At 32.5% G+C, this 21,301-nt stretch overlaps 1 long non-coding RNA gene across 1 annotated transcript; it reads left to right on the forward strand.

Moving 5' to 3' along the window:
- Positions 1–14,805: 14,805 nt before the first annotated feature.
- LOC133193336 (uncharacterized) lies at positions 14,806–21,096 on the forward strand. Its single transcript, XR_009721908.1, has 3 exons — positions 14,806–14,845; positions 20,845–20,927; positions 21,016–21,096. It is a non-coding gene; the product is annotated as an uncharacterized LOC133193336 (long non-coding RNA).
- Positions 21,097–21,301: the final 205 nt, after the last annotated feature.

A 21,301-nucleotide genomic window follows, 5' to 3' on the forward strand; every position in this document is an offset into this window, starting at 1 on the left:
GAACGATTTATTCGGAATGTCTCCCTTCTTTTCCTTGCATATGCATTCTATTTTATTCTATTGTTTGGTGCAAAAACACCAATACATCTCCTAAATAAATTAATTTTGGAGTGCCGACATTAGCATTCCGTGTTAAAAATTGTTCTGAACACTTCATGAACAAAAAAAAAAAAAAAAAAAAAAAAAAAAAAAAAAAAAAAAAAAGATAAATAAACGTTTCCACATTATCGCAAGAAAATGCACATTAAGTACGCCTATTAATTTTTTTTAACAATATTTTCTGCATATATATATATTATGTTTAAATTAAGCTGTTTAGTCACAAAAGATTTATCGCAGTTAAACATTGTTACTAATACAAAACTCTGTAGTCAAAGTAGAGAAAATTACAAGGTTACGTGTGTTTCATATGGAGGCGATTCCGTGTAAAATAATAAAAATAAATTCACAATTAAAAATATTTTACAAATGTCTGTGAATGTATTACATAAGTACACAGGTATTCTAAAATTTTCATGCAATTATATATTTTTTTGACATTTTTATATCTAATGATTTTTTTTTAGAAGATTTCTTTTTTAGACACCACCCTTTCCCTGACATGTGGACAAGAAGATACAAAGAGGCATTCATATTATTCGTTATAGATTTGAATTTCAGTAATTGATATTTTATTAATATGCTGCCAGACTTATATATAAACAGACAAATTATACACACACACACACACACACACACAGAGAGAGAGAGAGAGAGAGAGAGAGAGAGAGAGAGAGAGAGATTCCGTCTTAGCTCCCCTCCCCAAATGCATGTACCTGTATTAAGCATAAATTCCTAAGTTTTATTTTTTTATAAATATATCAGGTAGTGAAAAAACCAATTCTTTATCAACAAAACAATTTGATTGGCAGTGAGTCATAGTCGCTTTTTTCTTGTTTCAAGTTCACGCGAAGTCCACGTGCTTGTCCTGTCAATCAAAATCATATGACACTGTGCTGCTGTAAAAGTCTCGTCACGCCCAAGGCAAAGATCTAGTGTTGCCAAGGAGAACTCTTTTGATCATTTCTAGATCTGATTCAAAACATCACTCAATCAATAATTAAATAAATAAATAAAATGCATTGGACATAAACACCTGGAATAATGAAGATTCATGAATTTGATCCTTGCTAATTCAAATACCACCGTCGGCAAGTGTGTTTTGTACCACCATTGCTTAATGACTATCTTAGATGAATGAACATTTAAAAACTGATATTCTAATGTCACAAAATGCATTAACTTCCTTTTTAATGTGAACTAAAATACGCTGATTCCAGTTTACTGTACTATTGCTCATTAATATGCACTTCCCAGGGTTAAGTTACGCTGCATGAGTTAATATTTTAAACTTAACTTTTAAAAATCCTTGATGTAACCAGTGTCAGGAGTGACATACCTTAACAGTCCAATGCTTTGGTTAAAGTCTCCGAATTTTGCTTTCGTTCATTTATTAAAAAATGAAACAATATTTTTAGCATCCTAATTAAGTTTAGTTCTATTAAATAGAGTATTGCACTATATCTTCCAGAAGTTTCAAAGTTAGGTTCGCCGAAATATGGCTGAAATATTGCCGACTCGGCGTAAAACAATAATAATCAATCAATCAAAGTTAGGTACACATTGGACAAAGTAGCCTATTCTGTTATGCAGTCATTCAGAAAAAAAAATGCATATAAAAATCAAAAAGAAATGAGTAAAATTTTAGCACATATACTGTGCGTTTTTATCAAACAATGGTGCTAAAATTTCACGTTTGATTACAAAGTACCAGTTATGATGGTTTATATTTCACGCGCTGCGCGTGTTCTTTGTGACAAATATTAAATTATTCGATCTGATAATCGTTTCATCAATTGGTTTAATTTGAGGAAAAATGTTGAATCGCGAACATAGTGAAATACTATTGTTCATGTTAATTTCCAAGTTTACACTAGTATGACATATTTTGTGGCTTCTTTTGATATTGCGTTGGCTAAAAAAAAACCGATTGCTTATTATTAATAAGTAATCACGAGTAAATCATTCAGAAGAAGAACTTGGCAAAACAGTCACTACGGGAAATAAAAAAAATGCGATTCTCAAAAATATTAATGTGGTGAGAAAGGTATTTATTTTACATTGTCGGTCAACAAAATTTTTGACATTTCCTCGTGTCACAGGTCATCGTTAAAGAAAACGCTGGATTCGGTTCAGTTTTGACGTTTAATGAGGATAACAAAAAAGAAATGAAACCAGGTATCCAGTACAGTCATAAAATATCATAGTAATCAAGACATCGTGAAAGTCGATGACTTCAAAAGATCATGAAGGGTTGGACTTCTTGCACCGTAAAGATAGAAATCTAATAGTTATTTTATTTGGCGGGATAAGCGCTTATGTAGTGCACGAAGTTAGTATACATGCATATTAATTATCAAATAGTGATCTGTCATTGGTGTACTGGTCGTATTCGTATACCTGGTCAGTTTGTAAGCTTAAAATAGAAACATCACATGACAAAACAAAACATACAAACATGGCACTCATTCACTCAAACAGCGCTATGTTTGATTAGCAATGGGCGCTAACTAAATATAAATTATTTACAAAACATTTAACAAAATATCAACTGTGACCCTCGTGATAAACCAGCAATCATCAGTTTAAAATTTGTTATTCTTAAGTGTTGTCCTTTATATTTTGGCTTGTGTTTATATACAAGATTGTTCGTATTATATTAATGAAATTCATTTGTATATTAAGTGTTCTTCATTTGTATATGACATTTTCTTCATTTGTTTTAAACATGTATATTGTTTGTGACATGTGGGGCATACATGTATGATTATTTGACAACACAGCTTAATTTTTTTCTTCACTACCATTCTTTTAAAATAAAAGCAATTGTTGCACACAATTTATGTTACTCTGTTGATTGGCAAAACTTCAAGACAAAATAGAATATCTGTTTTAAAAGCAACAACTGGTATATGGTGAACAAAGAAGATCGTTACAATGTCAATAATTTGGAATCATTGAATTTTGTGTGTTATTTTTGGTTGTTTTCGTGGTGTGGAGTGACCAATCATAAAATCTTGCGTAATTTTCGAACATCCGGTCAGTTCGAACAATAATATGTCCATTGCTCTCACATTTATTTCATGCCACCATCTTTCAAGGCAAAGTATTAAACCAAACAATTTTGGCCTTGGGGAAAAGTCAGAATGAGAAAGCAATCACAATGTGCAACGCTTTGCGCATACTTTGACATTCTTTTATCGCATATTGTTGACATAATTAATCTTGCACAGGGGACAGAAATATGCAACCATAATGATCAAAACGAAATATGTATTTCAAAAACACCCGACACACACACACAATAAACCAAAAAACATTAAAAAAAAACCCGAAAAGCAAAATTATTTCAATATACCAAGATTGAATAGCATAGTAATGCGTGTTACTTGCTGTTATTTAACAATTTCTTGTGTTACCTTTATATAATGGACTTCTTCGTTCAAGTAATTCTCCGAATTCTAGGGGAATAAATCTCTACCAAAAAAAAAAAAAAAAAAAAAAAAAAAAACTAAGACTAAACGATTTTTCCTACTACATGTGTTTCTGGATTAGTATTTGCAACAAAGATAAAAGTTATGGAATCTTATCGTTTCTTTTCTCAGTGAAATATAAGAGGATACAACCGCATGCCAACGTACTTTAAGGATTAATACATACAAGTATTTGTTTTCTTAAAAAGCTTGTCTGACATGAGCAAATTTATTATTATACGAAAATCTAGAAAATTTAAATTCAGCTTTTTGGAGGTCCGTGTTTGCTCTGCTCCAAAATTTATATTGTTTAATGGACTTTTGAGCTTTAATCCTGTTCCTTATCTCCATACATTTCACTTTATCAACATAACTCTTGAGTCCAGAAATAAATTATTTTTCTTAGACACAAGACTGCAAGATCAATCCAGTGGTACATGTATCAACATCAAATAACATAGGCATCGGAAGCAAATTGAAAGTGGGGGGGGGGGGCTAAACCAACAAAAAAAGTAAGCCCCAATTTTCAATGCCTATATTATGTCTATTTTTGCAAAAAAAAAAAAAAAAAAAAAAAAAAAAAAAAATGGGGGCCTAAGCCCCCCCCCCCTCGCTTTCAATGCCTATGAATAAAACTCAGACATGGATTTATTCTATATACACTGGATATTTCATGGCTGTTGGAACTGGTTAGAACCGGGGAGAGGATGTGACGACTCGGGACATCCCTTCCCCAAAATTTTGCCGATAATTGACCTTTAACTCCAAGAGTTTTACATTTAATACAATATGAGAAGTAAAAGTGCCCTGTTTTTTCCAATTTTCATTTAATACAATATGAGAAATAAAAGTGCCCTGTTTTTTTCAATTCATCTTTTTAATGCTTCTTGATGGCGAAATATATGTGAGAAATTCTCCTTGCTTACGAAAGAAATCTGAACTAAAAGTAGTATTCAAAAGGGTGCTTAATCGATACTTGGAAAAATTCATATGCAGGTAAAGATCTGATATCAATGTTTTGCAGGAAAATATGATTCATGACTTTTCTTCTTTGAAAATAAAGGCCAGAGATACAATGGAAATATTGTTTTAAAAAATGGGGGAAGTAGCAATTTTAAAAATATTGCTGTGGTCTTTTTTATGTGTTGTGTAAACTTCAAAACTACGAGTACTCTCTAATTGTCAAGCATTTCAGTATTTATGAAATACTAAGACCTTTATAAAAATAACTTCTTTTTATTCGGAGATCGTGAAAATAGTGCGTGGAAATCAATATTTCTACTCTTGGTCGTGTCAAATATCAATTATCGGAAATGCTAGACATAAAACGTTCAGATAAGTTCATATAAGTATTGCCTGTTTCTTTGTTAAACACTTTGAATAAAAAAGCGGTTAACGTGGGTCTGATATGATAGTTGAAATTAAGTCATCGACCAACCAAAACCAAATAAACAAAAGGCCCAAGGGCCACACCGCTCACCTGAGCACTGTTGCTGGGGGGGGGGGGAGCAAAAATCAGTTCAGTATTGAAAAGCTTTAATGCATAAGTGGTCCCGACCTACCCCTGAAAAGGAACGGGGGGGGGGGGTATGATTTGAACAAAATTTAATCTACACTAACTAAAGATGCTTACATATTTCTTTTTCTGTTGCTTTTTTCCTACAAGTTTGGTCTTTCATTATGGTCCCACCCTACCCCCGGGGGTGATGGTTTGAACAAATCTGAATCTATACTATCTGAGGATGCTCCCATATAATTATGATCAATTATAGCTTTGCTGGTCTTGAGAAGAAGATTTTTTTTCGAAAATTTGCCTATGTATTCATATGCATAACTTTAATCATCAATTGTGGCTCCACCCTATCCCCAGGGGGTCATGATTTTTTTTTTTCAAATATGAATCTGCACTATCTTAGGATACATCCGAATAGATAATAACCAATCATGGTTTTGCTGTTCTTGAGAAGATGTTTTCTATATATTCCTATATAAAACTTTGATCGTCCATTGTGGCCCCACCCTACACCAGGGGGTCATGACTTGAACAAACTTGAATCTACATTTCCTGAGGATGCTTCCACATTAAATGACCAATCATTGCTTCGCTGTTCTAGAGAAGGAGATTTTTAATTTTTTTCCTATATACTCCTATGTAAAGCTTTGATTGTCCATGGTGGCTCCACCCTACCCCCAGTGTTCATGATTTGAACAAAATTGAATCTAGACCACTTGAGGATACTTCCATATAAATATGACCAATCATGGCTTTGCTGTTCTTGAAAAGAGGATTTTTTGAAGATTTTTGCTTTATATTCCTATATAAAACTTCGATCGTCCGTTGTGGTCCCATCCTACCCCCGGTGGCCATTATTTAAACAAATTTTGATTCACACTACCTGAAAATGATTCCACTTGAGTTTTATCTTTCCTGGCCCAGTGGTGCTTGAGAAGAAGATTTTTAAAAGATGCCATTAGTTTTTCACTAATTTGTAATTATCTCCCCTTGGAAGAAGACGTGGCCCTTCATTTGAACAAGCTTGAATTCCATTTACCCAAGGATACTCTGTGCGAAGTTTGGTTGAAATTGACCCAGTAGTTCTCGAGAAGAAGATGAAAATGTAAAAGTTAACGACAACGACGACAAACAACGGACAAATTTCGATCAGAAAAGCATTATACCATTTGTATATTTATTTGTATATATACATTTTTAATGATATTAAGTCCAATGTTGTATTTAATTGAGATTATTAATGTAAATACATGTCAAGCGATAAATTGACAATACTGAACAAAATCTGTAAACAAGAAGCTCAAGGGCCTTAACGGTCACTTGATAATCCTTGGCACTTGTGAAAGGGATTTTATAATTAAGGTTAAGGCTCCCTTGTTTCATCATAACATGCATTAAGTTTGTCTGCTTAATATTCAGACGCAGAGAAGGACTTTTAGAGAATTTGTGCATTTTCATTACCCTAACAACAGAACCCCTGACACTAGAGCATGCTTATTCCAAACAATTATAACTTTGAAGAAAAGATAGATGTTTGCAAGTATGACACTTGTCCGATAATTTTTAATACGATATTATGTTTACAAAAGTCCATTTTTGTTTACTTCAGAATGCATTGTTTCTCCAGAACTTTCATTGTTTTCAATAAAAGACAATTGACAATGAATGTTTGCTAGTTGTGCATTAAATATGCAGTCAAGTGTTATTGCATATAAAGATCGATAGCTAAGAGATAATTGAAAGTTTAGAATTTTCAACATTTCCTTCTATTGAAAATAATTTTACAAAAAGATATCTTATTACTTCCTGAATAAGACTACAACGATCTGTCTATTATTAATGATCCCGTTTATTTTTACGAGGAAATGTAATTGATATACATGGATATACAATATCCTGGTATGAAATTGTATTACAAACTTAAATCATACAAAATATTGTAAAACTGTTTATAAGTTTAAATAGACATTGTCATTGATTGATAAAAAAGAATCTTTTGAGAGATAAATTCTTAAATAAAAAGGATTCAAATCTTGAAAAAAAGGACTGGTCCCGTTCTGTTGTATAAATTCATAGAAATAATTACAAAATGGCATTATTTGGCATTATTTTCTGGCATTTTGTTCTTGAGCTTATCGATTTCATTTTTAGCTCACCTGAGCTGAAAGCTCAAGTGAGCGTTTCTGATCACCCGTTGTCCGTCGTCCGTCTGTAAAGTTTTCACATTTTCAACTTCTTCTCAAGAACCACTGGGCCAATTTTAAGCAAACTTGGTACAAAGTATCCTTGGGTGAAGGGAAGTTTAAATTGTTAAAATGAAGGGCCAAGTCCTCTTCAAAGGGGAGATAATCAAGAAAAGACAAAAATTGGGTGTGGTCATTAAAAAAATCTTCTCCTCAAGAACCACTGAGCCAGAAAGGCTGAAACTTATGTGGAAGCATTCTGAGGTAGAGTAGATTCTAAATTGTACAAATCATGACCCCCGGGGTAGGTCGGCGCCACAATAGGGAATCCAAGTTTTACATTAGAATATGTAGTAAAAATCTTTAAAAATCTTCTCAAGAACCACTGGGCCAGAAAGGCTGAAACTTATGTGGAAGCATCATTGGGAAGTGTAGATTCTAAATTGGTTAAATCATGACCCCCGGGGGTGGGGCGGGACCACAATAGGGAATCCAAGTTTTACATTGAAATATGTAGTAAAAATCTTAAGAAATCTTCTTCCCAAGAACCACTGGACCAGAAAGGCTGAAACTTATGTGGAAGCATCATTGGGGTAGTGTAGAAGTAATTGTTCGAATCATGACCCCCGGGGATAGGACAGAGCCACAATAGGGAATCCAAGTTTTACATTGAAATATGCAGAAAAAATCTTTAAAATCTTCTTCTAAAGAACCACTGGGCCAGAAAGGCCGAATCTTAATATGTGGAAGCATCCTGGGGTAGGGTAGATTCTAACTGGTCAAATCTTGACCCCTGGGGGTAGGGCAGGGCCACAATAAGAACTACAAGGGGGGATCAGGTGAAAAACAGCAAGGCCAAAGTTACTCAGGTGAGCGTTGTGGCCCATGGGCCTCTTGTTTTAGTTTGCAAACTCTCTGAGACATTTCTATGTCATGGATATACGGACAGATCTTCACAACACTCTCTCAATTAACAAGGTACTTACTAATCTGTTAAAATATTTAGTAAATCTAGATATTTTAACTTAGGAAATCTGTCAGGTATATTGAAATCACTTAATGAAAACTCGATATAATAATCGTTGCAAATAATAATAATAAAAAATAGGACATAGTGCTGTCTGAATTGCAAAAGTGAATTTCTTTTTCTTTTTTTTAACGATTTAACAAGAGACAAATGGACAATAACAGTCACCTGTGTAATACTTTGTAAGTTTGTTATTATGTCTTTCGTGTTTGTTCTCTATTATCTAGTTCTTTAAACTTGAGAACCCTTATACATACTCCATTATGTCTGACAAAGAATGCCTAAGACAGTTTAAAAATATATATAGGAATATTTCTTTGGTTTGAAGCCTTCTTTTAGGAAGATTTTCAATTCACACATTTTACAGATCCTAATCCAGTATAAACTGTGACACCGCAAATCGTAGCTACCCTTGCAAAAAGCAAATATTAAAGAGGTCCGTTTTATACACACACACTCACCATTCACATTAAAGAAACAATCAAACAGTTGCTCGTGAAAGGCAGAATTTTAAACTTTTTTTCACGTTTGTATGGTTAACTGAAAATGATTCCATTTAATCTACACCAAAACAGAATATTATTCAATATAAATAAAGCTTTGTAATTCATTATTGTTATAGCAATGACAAAATACTTTTTCATGATAAGAATACATTGTTTAAAAAAACGCACTCAATAAGTTCATTTTACTCTTATTACTGTGATTTTGAACTTGAATGGAATGTTTGAGCTGGAATTGGGAAAAGTACTGAGAATAATCTTTGAGAAGAAATTCCTGTTATTAAATATATAAATGTTAAAATGATGGTTTATTAAATTCCTTTTTACTTAGCAGAACATGCAAAACATTTTTGAAATAAGATTTCGCTATTCGTCGTCGAGGAAAGAAGAATTTAGAACCCCAATGTACAGAACTGGATATTCAAAAAGGAGAACAATAACGCTAAAAAAAAATTTTTAAATTATATCTGTGATTGCAACGCACAAATAACAGAAAAACAAGAAAAATAGTAAAAGGACTGCGAATTACTCACCTACTGACTCACTCACTAAAAAAAAACCCACAAGCGTGTCTCGATATAAAATTTAGACCTACTTTCGGCAATCAGACCCATTGCGCAGTGAGGGTTCTTAATCGTGCCAACGCCTGTCCTGACACTTGACACATGACATGGGTCCTCCGCTTTTAGGAGTTTATCCGAAGGATCCATGACTTTCACTTCTTGGCGAAGGAAAAGTCAATATCTTTGTCTACGTTTTAGGTATGGCGCGGCACGGTGAACGAGAATCGAACCCGGTCCTCCCGATCAAGAAATGAACGCTCTACCACTAGGCTACTGTGACCGGTGTGAATCTGATATATGTACTGTAAGTGGTAGGTATAATCCAATTCTATCGAAGAAATAGGGTTTTTATTTGTTTGTATGTTTTACGTCTTTTCTTGAATTTTTCATTCATATTGAGATGCCACCGCCGTTGAAGGCTGCAAATTTAGAACTGTACTCGACACTTAAGCAGTAAGGGATATTTTTCTTGCATGTAACGACTGCGAAAAGGGACCTCAGTTTATACGGATTCATCCAAATGATCGCTTTCCACGTCCAGTAGTGGATTCGAACCCGTGAGGTAACTACTTACTCAGCGAATCTAGAGCAAACGTTCTAACCACTGCGCCACGCGGACTGTGTTTTTTTTTATTCGAATCATATGAAGGTATTGGCATAAAACTAAAATTATTATAATTCTAAATCTTATGTTAAGTTTATTTGAATTGAAGTAATTGAAACCCATTGCGATATTGGAGAACAATTAATTTCTTATTCATTGATAAAATCACTGGAGACATTTATTTAGTAAAGAACAAAGATCACTGAGGGCCCTTTTTGGCCCTGTGAATTTCTGAAAAACTGAAACTGCTTAGTTTGAGTGACAGTGCATTAAATTTCATTTAGACATTTGGCGATTGCGAATCTACCAAAAATGACGTAATTTTCTGGCTAGTCAATGCATTATGACGTCATGAAATGCGTCATTTTCCTAATATCCTGAACAATTCTACAAAAACAGCCAATTTTTAAAGCTATTTCTCTCTGATCTAAAATATGCAATTATTTATATATATTTATAAATATTTTTGAATGGTTGTTTATATATATATATATATATATATATATATATATATATATATATATATATATATATATATATATATATATATATATATATATATATATATATATATTGTTGCGGCTGACCAAGCGCCTAATCCATAACTTTAGGAATTTCCACTAAAGACAAGTCAAATAGTGTTTCAAATATATGTATTATACATAAAAGTTACAACAGATCAGTTCACTGGAATTCGACTTCAGTGGGTTCCTGGTACGACATGTACGCACTCCCTCTCTCGGGACCTACTCAAGTAGAAACAATACACAATATCAAGTTACAAGTTTTTACACAAATGATTTACCATACATTTACAAATCATTTAGCTTAGCACTTAGCATAGCATATAGCATTAAGCAGTACTGAGTTTATACACACTTGCACTTAATTACCCTGTACACTTATATATCCTACACATACTCAAGTCACAATACACTCAAATATATGCAAAATGCGTTTTTGAAACGTTACAAAACGGAACACCTTACTATAAAACCAGCGAACATTTACTACTAACAAAACTATTTATAGAAACGCAAACTTTACAAACACTATTAACACAATAAACAATTACAACTTTTACTGAATACTAAACACTATAAAAGCATGCTATTTGAACAAAGTTATCCAGGATCTTGAAATTAACAAAAACTGAATTAAAAGAATAAATAAAACTTGTACTCACCCCAGAAGCTGAGTGTCTGTATCAAAGGTATTTCATGCTTATGAACTTTTATAAAAATGAACTCAAATGACTATGGAATTCGCACTATCATATTAACCATTTGAAACCCGTGCATGTTGTAGCGTAACACGGCAAGAAGAGAAAGAATTACTCAGCTGTGTCCATTAAATAGCCTTAAAGAAATGGGGCTCCATAAAGGATTCAAATAAAAGAGGTCCCCTACAGGATAACTGAGTATTATGCAAATGTAGATAAAATCATATATATATATATATATAGAGTAAATGTGACATATATATATATATATATATATATATATATATATATATATAAAGCACTAAAAATGACCAACGACACGGACAATAATAATTGTCAAATTTTGGGGACGACCTGTCCCTTCCTCAGGACAAAGAAAAAAGTTAGGAAGTCATAAAAACAAAGGAAATACAGAAGCAAAAACAACTAACATTACTACTAAACTACCAAACACTAAATATTTACAATGTTACATGTTTAATTTGGAGTTTATAAACAGTTGTGAACAAAGAAATCCGGAGCGCTATGAATTGCGTCCGGTCTATCGGGTGTACTCTGGTGAAGATTGATTTACATAATTGAACGAATTAATTATTATTAAATATTATATATATATATATATATATATATATATATATATATATATATATATATATATATATATATATATATATATATATATATATATATATATATATATATATATATATATATATATATTACTTTATGAAATCGTTGCGCTTGCTTGAAGCTCTTTTGTTATTCAACCTGGTTTCGGATCGTATTAAAGAGTCCATTTAAACATCGGTTTGCTACAGGAACTCTGATCATTTTTAATAATCGTTATCTTAACTTCACTCTCGATAGTGCTTTGTAATGTTTGGACTTAAAAACATTTTATTAATTTGTGCGACGAACTGTGTCATATCTGAAAATACTGATAACATCAACAATATACAAGTAACCGCACCAGGCCAATGTATCAAGACAAACAAAGTAATAAAAGTCTTTACTATCATTGGACAAAAACAGTGTGTTCGAAAATGTTTACGGAATGGTCAATGTCAATCTGTTAACTATCGAAGACAGCAACTCAATTGTGAACTAATTGCAGCAAAATTCGGAGATTCGGAAACTTCTTTAATTCTGGATTCAGAATGTGACTATATTGAAATGGAAAATCAGCCAAAGGTTAGAATTGATTTAGCATTGTCCCTCGGGCACCATAAAGAAGCCCTGTAAATCTTTCTCTTGTGTTGACTGTGGAATTAATATATATGATGAAGATGAGGGGAACATTGTCTTCTAACAGAATCACAAAAAATTTTAGTATACGCATGTGAGTTAAGGCTAGATACAGGCGCTTCTATGCAAATGAGCTAATGAAAAACGCATAAAAGGTATATTTAATATTCAGAGAAAGGGTTGATTTATTTTCTTAGGCATACTTAGTACCCACGATATATTATAGCCAGAGCACATTATGACGTCATATTATGACGTCACTGATCTTACCCACTGGATATTATGAAACACATCAACAAAGCAGCTTCGGCGCAAGGGATTACCCTATTTATTTTTACATAAAAATTGTATAATGCTAAGAAGAATATTTTATAGATTATTAAAACTACTGCACAAATCCTAGGCATTTTCTCATTTGATCGGAATTTGAGGAAACTTATACCGGACTGTACATTTTTACCCTTATTCAATTTAAAACTTTACAAAAAGAAATTATACAACGGAGCTGTTGATATTTGTGCAGCAATACCAGCAAACTTTGGAATATTTTGCTTCTTAATGTACCTTGTTTCAGTTAAATAAAATAGAGCATGCCCTTGCGCCGAAGCATTTTTGTTGATATCCATTATAATCTTGTGTAGTAAAGAACAATGACGTCATAATATGACGTCATAATGTGTACTAGCTATCTCATGTCGTGGGTACCAAATATGTATTAGACGATAAGTTTTAACTTTCTGTGTGTAATAGATATAGTCCTTAGGCATTTTAATTAGATTATTTGCATAGAAATGCCTATACCGAGCCTTAACTCACCTGCGTATTGTTTTATTAAGGCAGATATGAATTTAAGTATAATTTAAAACAAATGTTGAATCTGATAAAAATAAATTTGAGGCACCGAGGGCAAAATATATCACACCATCACCTCAGTGCATTCCTTTAATTGAACTGGACATGCATTGTTTTCGATCGTCAACTAACCTTATTTGTGTAGTAGAATTCTGCTATCACCTACATACAATGTTTGTGTCTTCTTAGTATTTGATACTTAAGAACATGCTCTGATAATGATCAATTCTCAACCTGGGCTGGCTATTGGCGAATAAGTTGAGGCTTACAAGATTTCAACAACACCTTTTAAAGTGAGTAAGCGTCTAGGATTAGGCTGTCCGTAAAATATCACAGTGTACCAGCTGTAGCTTCTTCTCGGAACTACCTAGATATGACCTCATAATAGCATATAACATCAATTAACAGCAAATTTGAGCCGACATGACATTATGTTTTTATTCCTTTATCCTGTCTGATATACTGCGTATTCAAACAATACCAAAAAGTAAAATGTGAAATGTCCCCATTACACGTCCGTATATAGAATTAGAATTTATAAATCGTGTATATCTTAGACTGGCACTGGTGATGAGTAAGGATAAATTGAAGATATGCTGCGTGAATATATAAGCGATTTATATGCTCTAACTGAATCTTGCTGGGGGATGAAGAGTAAAAAATGCCCTCATGTATTTTGTTTAGTTGAAGTAAAATTCAGACTTGCCCGAAGCACTTTATATATACAATCAAATACGAAAAATTGACTTGTGTAACAAAACGTTCAAAAAATTTTGTTGATCACTTGTGCCGATGCAATGTGCAACATTGCGGGAAAATGTGATCAACAAAGTTATGTGACATCACCAAAAAGGTTTTATTATAATATCTGATAAAAAATTAAACTCTCTTCGCATATTGGCTCTTCATGTATCTAAGGTTTGCAAATTGAAATCAAAAGCTAGTTCTAAATAAAGGATAATGTTTCTAATGCATATTATAACTTCGGACGGCCTTAAACACAGCTGTGAATACATAGGGCTAATGGTGGATATGACCGATTGACAGGGGATGCTTACTTTTTTTAAGTATCTTATCCCACCTTTGGAATTTCCGGGGAGGGGCCCCTGTTCACAGATTTGTATTTTTGTAGTATTTTTTTTAGATTGATAACTGTCCCTTTATCTTCACCTTTTTTCGATATTTTCATCAGGTTGTAGATTTCAAGAAACCCAGAAAAATAAAAGAAGCTGACAAAATTGTTACAGCTGAAATTCTGTGTATTTTGATTACAAATTAGATTTCTTTCTGTAAATTCATTAGTGTTACATGTAAGGTAGATTTCTATGTGAATGTAGAGAAGATGATGAATCTGAAAATTTTAAGGAAAACTTGTCTTTATTTGTAGTTGAAAAACGCGAAATTTAACACTAGTGAAACTTTATATTTGCTAATCTTATTAAGATGTGTAATAAACTACTAGTTGGTATTTTCCAGGGGCTAGCAGGATCTTGTAAGTCAACATCTTGCAAAGGGCAGTGTTCTGCACTGAGTAGCGGAAAAACAGCCTGTATTCAAGATCGTAAGTACACTTATGATTTTCCTTGTTCTGAGCACATATTCCAAACTTTGCAAGGAGCTTTTTAAGCATTTTTGTAAAACATTTTTACATATCTTGGACACAAAATTGAAAACTGCTTACTTACTTTCAATCAAGAATAAAAACCCACCAGGCGTTGAATAATAAGGGAATTTATAATTTAAAGGTGGGGGGATCAACGAGAAATATGTTGCTATAAAAACATAGCTACACAATCTTCATCAGTAATTAGTAGATATGATACGTTCATTTCAAAATTGCAATGTACATTTGTATATGCTGCGTAAACATCGTGGAACTATTCCTAACGTAACTTATTGTGTAAATAGAATGTGGTTTCATTGCAAGATTTTAGAGCAAACACTTCCGATTAAAGAGCTGGGTACGTTAAGACCGATTTACGGCCCTGTAAAATCTGCAAAAATTAAACGCACGATTACATTCTATTAATTGTATCAATTAACTGTTAAGGTTTCTCTGTTTGTAAAATAAAAATAAATTTTTCTCAACTCACGTGCCCTTTCATTTATATAACGTTCAAAACCGGTCTAATATTCCGGAATTCCCCTATTTTGGACGTTTTCCTCCTCTTCAAGTCTATATTTCGACATGGCCGCATCCGAGTATGTATGCGAAACTTTGCAGAAAGAACAAATTCACTACGATTTTTAATATTAAAGAGAAAAAACAACCTTACAAAAGTGCGGCCACATCCGTTTTTACAAAAAATTGAAGTAAAAAGTGCTGCATTTTTGGATAGACGTCACCTTTTCTCCACAATAAAATCTATATTTTTAAAGAAATTAATTGTTTAATTCTATATCTGAAGGCTTAATTATTTTTTATTGTCTTTTAAATTCAATTCTGCATTTGAAAAAAAAAATTAATACAATTATTTATGCAAATGAAAACCATATGAACCTTTCTCAGTGAAATTTACTATGGGACATTATATGTAAATTAGTGACGCAATGCATTGAAAAATATGACGTCACAAAGAGCAATCATGTTGAAACTATGTACTTGAAACAGATTCTTCAGTCTTCGCAACTATGATAAATATTCAATCAATATTTACAGCGTGAAAAAATAATTTAACGACATAAGTTAGGATGGTTCAGACAATCAATTTACATTTAACCCTACATGTACCTCCAATTGGAACGCGCGTCTCCTTCATAATGGACATTGTCTTTATTTGACTTCAAGAAAAGATTATTTTTAACATTTTTATTGAAAATCATCAGCTTTCTTAAGTATGTTTTATTCGTTTTCAATTTATATATGTCTGGGATTCATGAATGTCAAAAGACAATAGCTAATGACTGGGGCGGGGAAAGGGGGGGGGGAGGTAAATGGGAAGCTTGGCGTACAGCAGTCACCATTTGAACATTTCTTTTCAAAACTTTTTATCCTTGTCACTGTATTGTTGCAGTTTTTATTTGACAAAATTAATTATGTCAGAAAGGATTCTAGTGTTTTATCGCATAATCAGGAAGTGTACATGACCAAATACTTCTAAATCTGCCACTGCCGACCTACATTTACTTATTGAAGGTCAAGAGCTTGGAATGGAAAAGTTCTTACATGTATTTACACTTATTAATTATATATACATTTATCATGCTGATCGGAATATTGACATCAGTGTTTTCAAGTAAATCCGGGTTTAATTTATAATTCACAAGGAATTTTAGATAATTACCTTGACCAAGTTTATAAAGCTTAAAAAACGTATACATTGGTGTACGCTTTCGGTATTTTCTATGAAAATTTAAGTGAAACATGATACAATCAACCTTTTTTATTGTTATAAATAAAGATTATCTGTTCCCAGTTCTGTAAGAAATGCAAACACGATCTTGCATTACTTGTGTACAAGACACCCCCCCCCCCCTTTCCGCTCCAAAATCGATGGTTTAACTCGTTTTTTTTTTTTCAGAAATTGTTTTCCTAATACATTTTTAAGGCATTCCAAGTCTTGAAATGAAAAAAAGAAAAAAAAGATTACTCTATAGATATTTATCTATATAAAAAACGAATGTACATATTAACTACACGTACACTATTGTTAATCTTGAAGTAAGTGAGTATTTTTAAAAGGATTTTATCCAGATTATCCATGAAATAATACTAATATATTTCATAGGAAATATGTTTAGTATTCCAATAGATGTTCATCGGGGCTGGAGGAGCGTCCTGTCCAACATCACCTCTGTGAAAACGGTGCACATTATTATTAAATTTTAAAGATTCAACGTCTGTCTATGATGATAATCCAGAAAAAAAACAAATTAAAAGTATTTTATCGTTACTACAAGGACAAATGCACAGAATTGCGAAGGAAATGCCCCAGAGAGTTAATGTACCCAAAGGAAGTGATAAAATTATCATTGTAACCGAAATATATCAAATATCTTGCCTACGGCGGTGTAACATGTAAACATAGGGAGGAGTTCTAAAGAAAATCTTTATCTATTTTAATGCAGTTGTTGTCTTAGTAAATGACTAGATGTATCGTCTCGCAATTCATGTCAGCAGTTTGTTAGGTATATTTTTTTAAGATTTTTTTTTTTATCAGACACTTACATGAAAAAGAAACATAATCAAGCTAGTGTTATAATCCGGGAATGGCAAGGATAACTCTATAAAGAAGCAATGTGACGTGTTTTGCGCAATGTTCCCACAAGTAACAAAATAACACCATATTTCGTATAATTTGATAACTGAACTAGAAATAAAATCTCTATGTAGCTTATAAAAAGGGACGTGAAAGTGAATTTTGATTCTTCTATGTGAGTGTTCTGTTATTCTGCATTTCGATTATTTGTATTTTGTCTCTATGTAAATAGAAGTGGGGGGAGGGGTTACTGATAATCAAGTTATACATGTACTATAATGAGTACCAATAAAAAATTATATCAAGAATTTGATTTAAAGATAAATACACCCCTTTCCATTTCCTTTGGCTCCCCACTCGACTGTGACCGTTGGTCGATCTTTTACTGATCGATATCAATGGAAGTGGCTGCCGTTTCATGCTGCATTGCTTTGAAGAGGACATGCGCATATTTTCATAGCTGACGTGGATTAACTCTATATGTAAATCATACACATAATATTATATCCTTATTTTTATAACTTTTAGTTTTTTAGGGAATTATGTCAGAGTGTACTACAGGCTTCTGAATCCCTTCCCGAGAATTCGTGTGCATTTCCTGTCGAATTCACTACGCAGATTTAGGCATATAATTTTCGATTTTGTTAATCAAATAATGAGTATGTACATGCAAAGTACTGTATTCGTCTCTAAAATTAAATTATTAGCATTGGCTATATAAAATATTTTGTTCGTCGAAAAATTTTTCAAGTTCTGTAACACAAGTTATGATAAGGCTAGCTGCAATAATGTAGCCCTGTCCGATTTTTGTTTTGTTTTGTTTTGTTTTGTTTTGTTTTTGTTTTTTTTTTTTGTTTTTGTTTTTTTTTTTTTTTTTTTTTTTTTTTTTTTGTTTGTTTGTTTGTTTGGGAGAGACCTCTCCTGAAAATATCAGATTAAAAAAAATCGGAGAGGGCTACATTATTGCAGCTATGATAAGGCCATTCCAAGTTTTTTTTTCTATGTGCAGTGTACGCGGACGAATTGGTTTTGAGGTTATGAAATTAAAAACAAACACAAATTAAAATTGACAAATGCAAAGCTTTGAAACGCAAACATAAAGTTAACTCAAATCAAAATCAACAAATACGAATCTCTGAAATGCATTTTACTCTTTTGGGATTGACATCTCTCTTTTTTTAAGTGGTGTAATATTTTTTTTTCATTTCAATAAACTATAGTAGTTTAACTAAGTTTTATGGCGAGGAGAGGTGTCAAATGATAATAAGAAATTCTAGAACTCTTCTGAAAATGCTGCGTTTTTCCCCTTTTGGTTTGTGAGTTTTCTCGGATAGGAAGAAAGGTTTTCGAATTTAGGATGGACGCTAAACAAAGAAAAAAAAATTGGAATGGCCCATCAATCAGGACTCTTATAACCGGTCTCCTCTTATGGTTTTAACATAGAAAGTGATTGTGTGTAAGTATATTGGGGATTATTCCTGGTTAGCGTATTTTACATGAACCATGCAGTAAAGCGGATCCACTGGAATGAATAAATAACGATCTATAAAAGAAATCCCAACATTTAAGAAAAAAATTATGCAGTTTAAGACACCTCATAACCCCGTTATAGTGAGTAATTTATACGTTTAATATAAAAAAAAAAAATAATAGAAAATACGAAATTAATAGCGCTGCCATTTGTTGGAATGGAAAAGGGGAGTGGTGTTGATTGTTTTTTCATTGCCAAAAATCCAATTTTGACAACTTTATATGGGACGTTCCAATTTTCTTTTTAATGTTGATTCATGTATCTTTAAAAATTTAATGTAACTTCATAGACAATTCGGAAAATGATTGAAGAAATCATTAGGACATTTTTACATAAAAAAAAAAAAATGATAAATTTGATACGAGCACAATTTTAAAAGAAGTCCTACCTTTTCTCGTCTGTTTGGATGAATCAAGCTTCATTACTTGTCTGAAGAAATCGTTTGTAATAAAATTATATTTTCCTTTAAATTATTATACTCCTTCCAGCTATCAAAGATACATTAATACGATGAATTGAAATAAAAGTTCAAAATTGTTTTTTGGAACAAGGCAGGTTTAAGTAAATAGTTTCCGGTTCAGAGAATTGACAGATTTCTTTTAACGTAACGTTAAAATCAGTAACGCCGTGATGACGTTATCACGTCAAAATTTGTAATTTCTAAAGAAAACTCCCCTTTTTTCGAGACCTCTGCCGGAAAAACGGTTTGTGATAATTAAAAAAAATAAAATGATTTTGAAAGGACACATCGTAGGCATGTTTGTAAAAAACTGAAATCAAATTTGGAGACAGGGCCGCTCTGTTATACGTAACGTACCCAGTTCTTTCAAACATAGTAGCATTCGTATAAAAGAAATTTGATTTCTTTAATGATATCAATGTATTGTCCATTTTTTAAGAAAAAAAAATCAAAAAAACGTGTATGTAAGGGGGAGGAGGGCGGGTTGAAAAAAGAAGATGAAACACCAAACTTGAACATTCTATTTTGTGTGTTTGGAAGGAGGGGTTAAGGAGCCGCACTTCAGCACGTCTGCATCCATTTAAACAGCTAAGGAAAATAGTACTAAAGTTAATCTTGATAATTATTGATTAAAGTTTTAACTTAATGCTTAAAATGGGGCTATTTTGCCTGGACTTTCACAATACTTTGCTATAGTTGTCAGTTATGTTGATAGAATTCATGATAATTGTTCTAAACAGTTTACTGCACAAAATATTCTATCAATTTCTATGTGCAGGTTGCATGTAAAAATAGGAATCCAAACTTAACAATTACTGTAAAAACTTGGGAAGAGAAAAAAAAATTACATTTTCTTCTTAAAAAAAAACCTTCTGCCATAAAATATAGTTCCTCACTTAATGCTTTTGGTATGGAATTTAATCGTGGAATTTAAAATTACATATAATATAATTGGCATTATAGAATCCCAATTTATTATCAGAACTAAAATATTATGCAGAATTTTTTATGTAGAGGTCCGGACAAAAATCACCCCCAAGAGCTCAAGATCGAATCTCTTTAATTCCAAAATTTTTGTTACAAAAGACACCTGAAAATGTTCACATGTTTACGACACACGAAGAAAGAAAGATGACGGTTGAACAGATAGTAATATCTCACCTGAGTGATTCAGATGACCTTGAATAGCATTTTATTAAATTTTATTAAATACTACTCATATTTCATATCAAAATACTGAAAAGTTGTTGAAAGAATTGACTTATACTGGTTGTAGATTTAGAAAAAAGAGAGAGATGAAAATGGGTGTTCCTCTTTGAAAGAGAATATAATGTTCTTTAACACAGCAGTAGCTTTTTTCTACTTTAAAGGATGTAAGGAGGGCTGGGTTCAGTTTCAAAGCAAATGTTACCTTTTCTACAATACAAGTGATCGAACATGGTCGGAGGCCGCAGTAAGTATCCAGTTTCATGGAGGTTGTTCAATCTTCAGACATAAACCTATTATATATCAGCTGTTTATTTCCCACATTTTGTTTTCAGAGTGTCTGTCAAGGTTTTGACTCAATTCTAGCCGAGCCAAGAACAGAAGCTGAATCCAAATTTTTGATCAATGAAGCCAAGGGCCTCGGTAAAGTAATAATTATGATACACGAGTTCCACTTCCGCCATAGGAATAGTGTTTATTATCTTAATGTTAGCAGTTACCCTTTTTTTCTTTATTATTATCGTCGACTTTTAGATGTATCATTATCAGTTATTATCGAAGCTTATTATGAAACTCATGAGTCAGTCTAAATCATCCTTTCACAACACTGAACTCTCCAGA

Source organism: Saccostrea echinata, unplaced genomic scaffold (genome assembly GCF_033153115.1).
Source record: "Saccostrea echinata isolate AGI-Se365-2 ecotype Australia unplaced genomic scaffold, CSIRO_AGI_Sech_v1 ptg000027l, whole genome shotgun sequence".
NCBI lineage: Eukaryota > Metazoa > Mollusca > Bivalvia > Ostreida > Ostreidae > Saccostrea > Saccostrea echinata.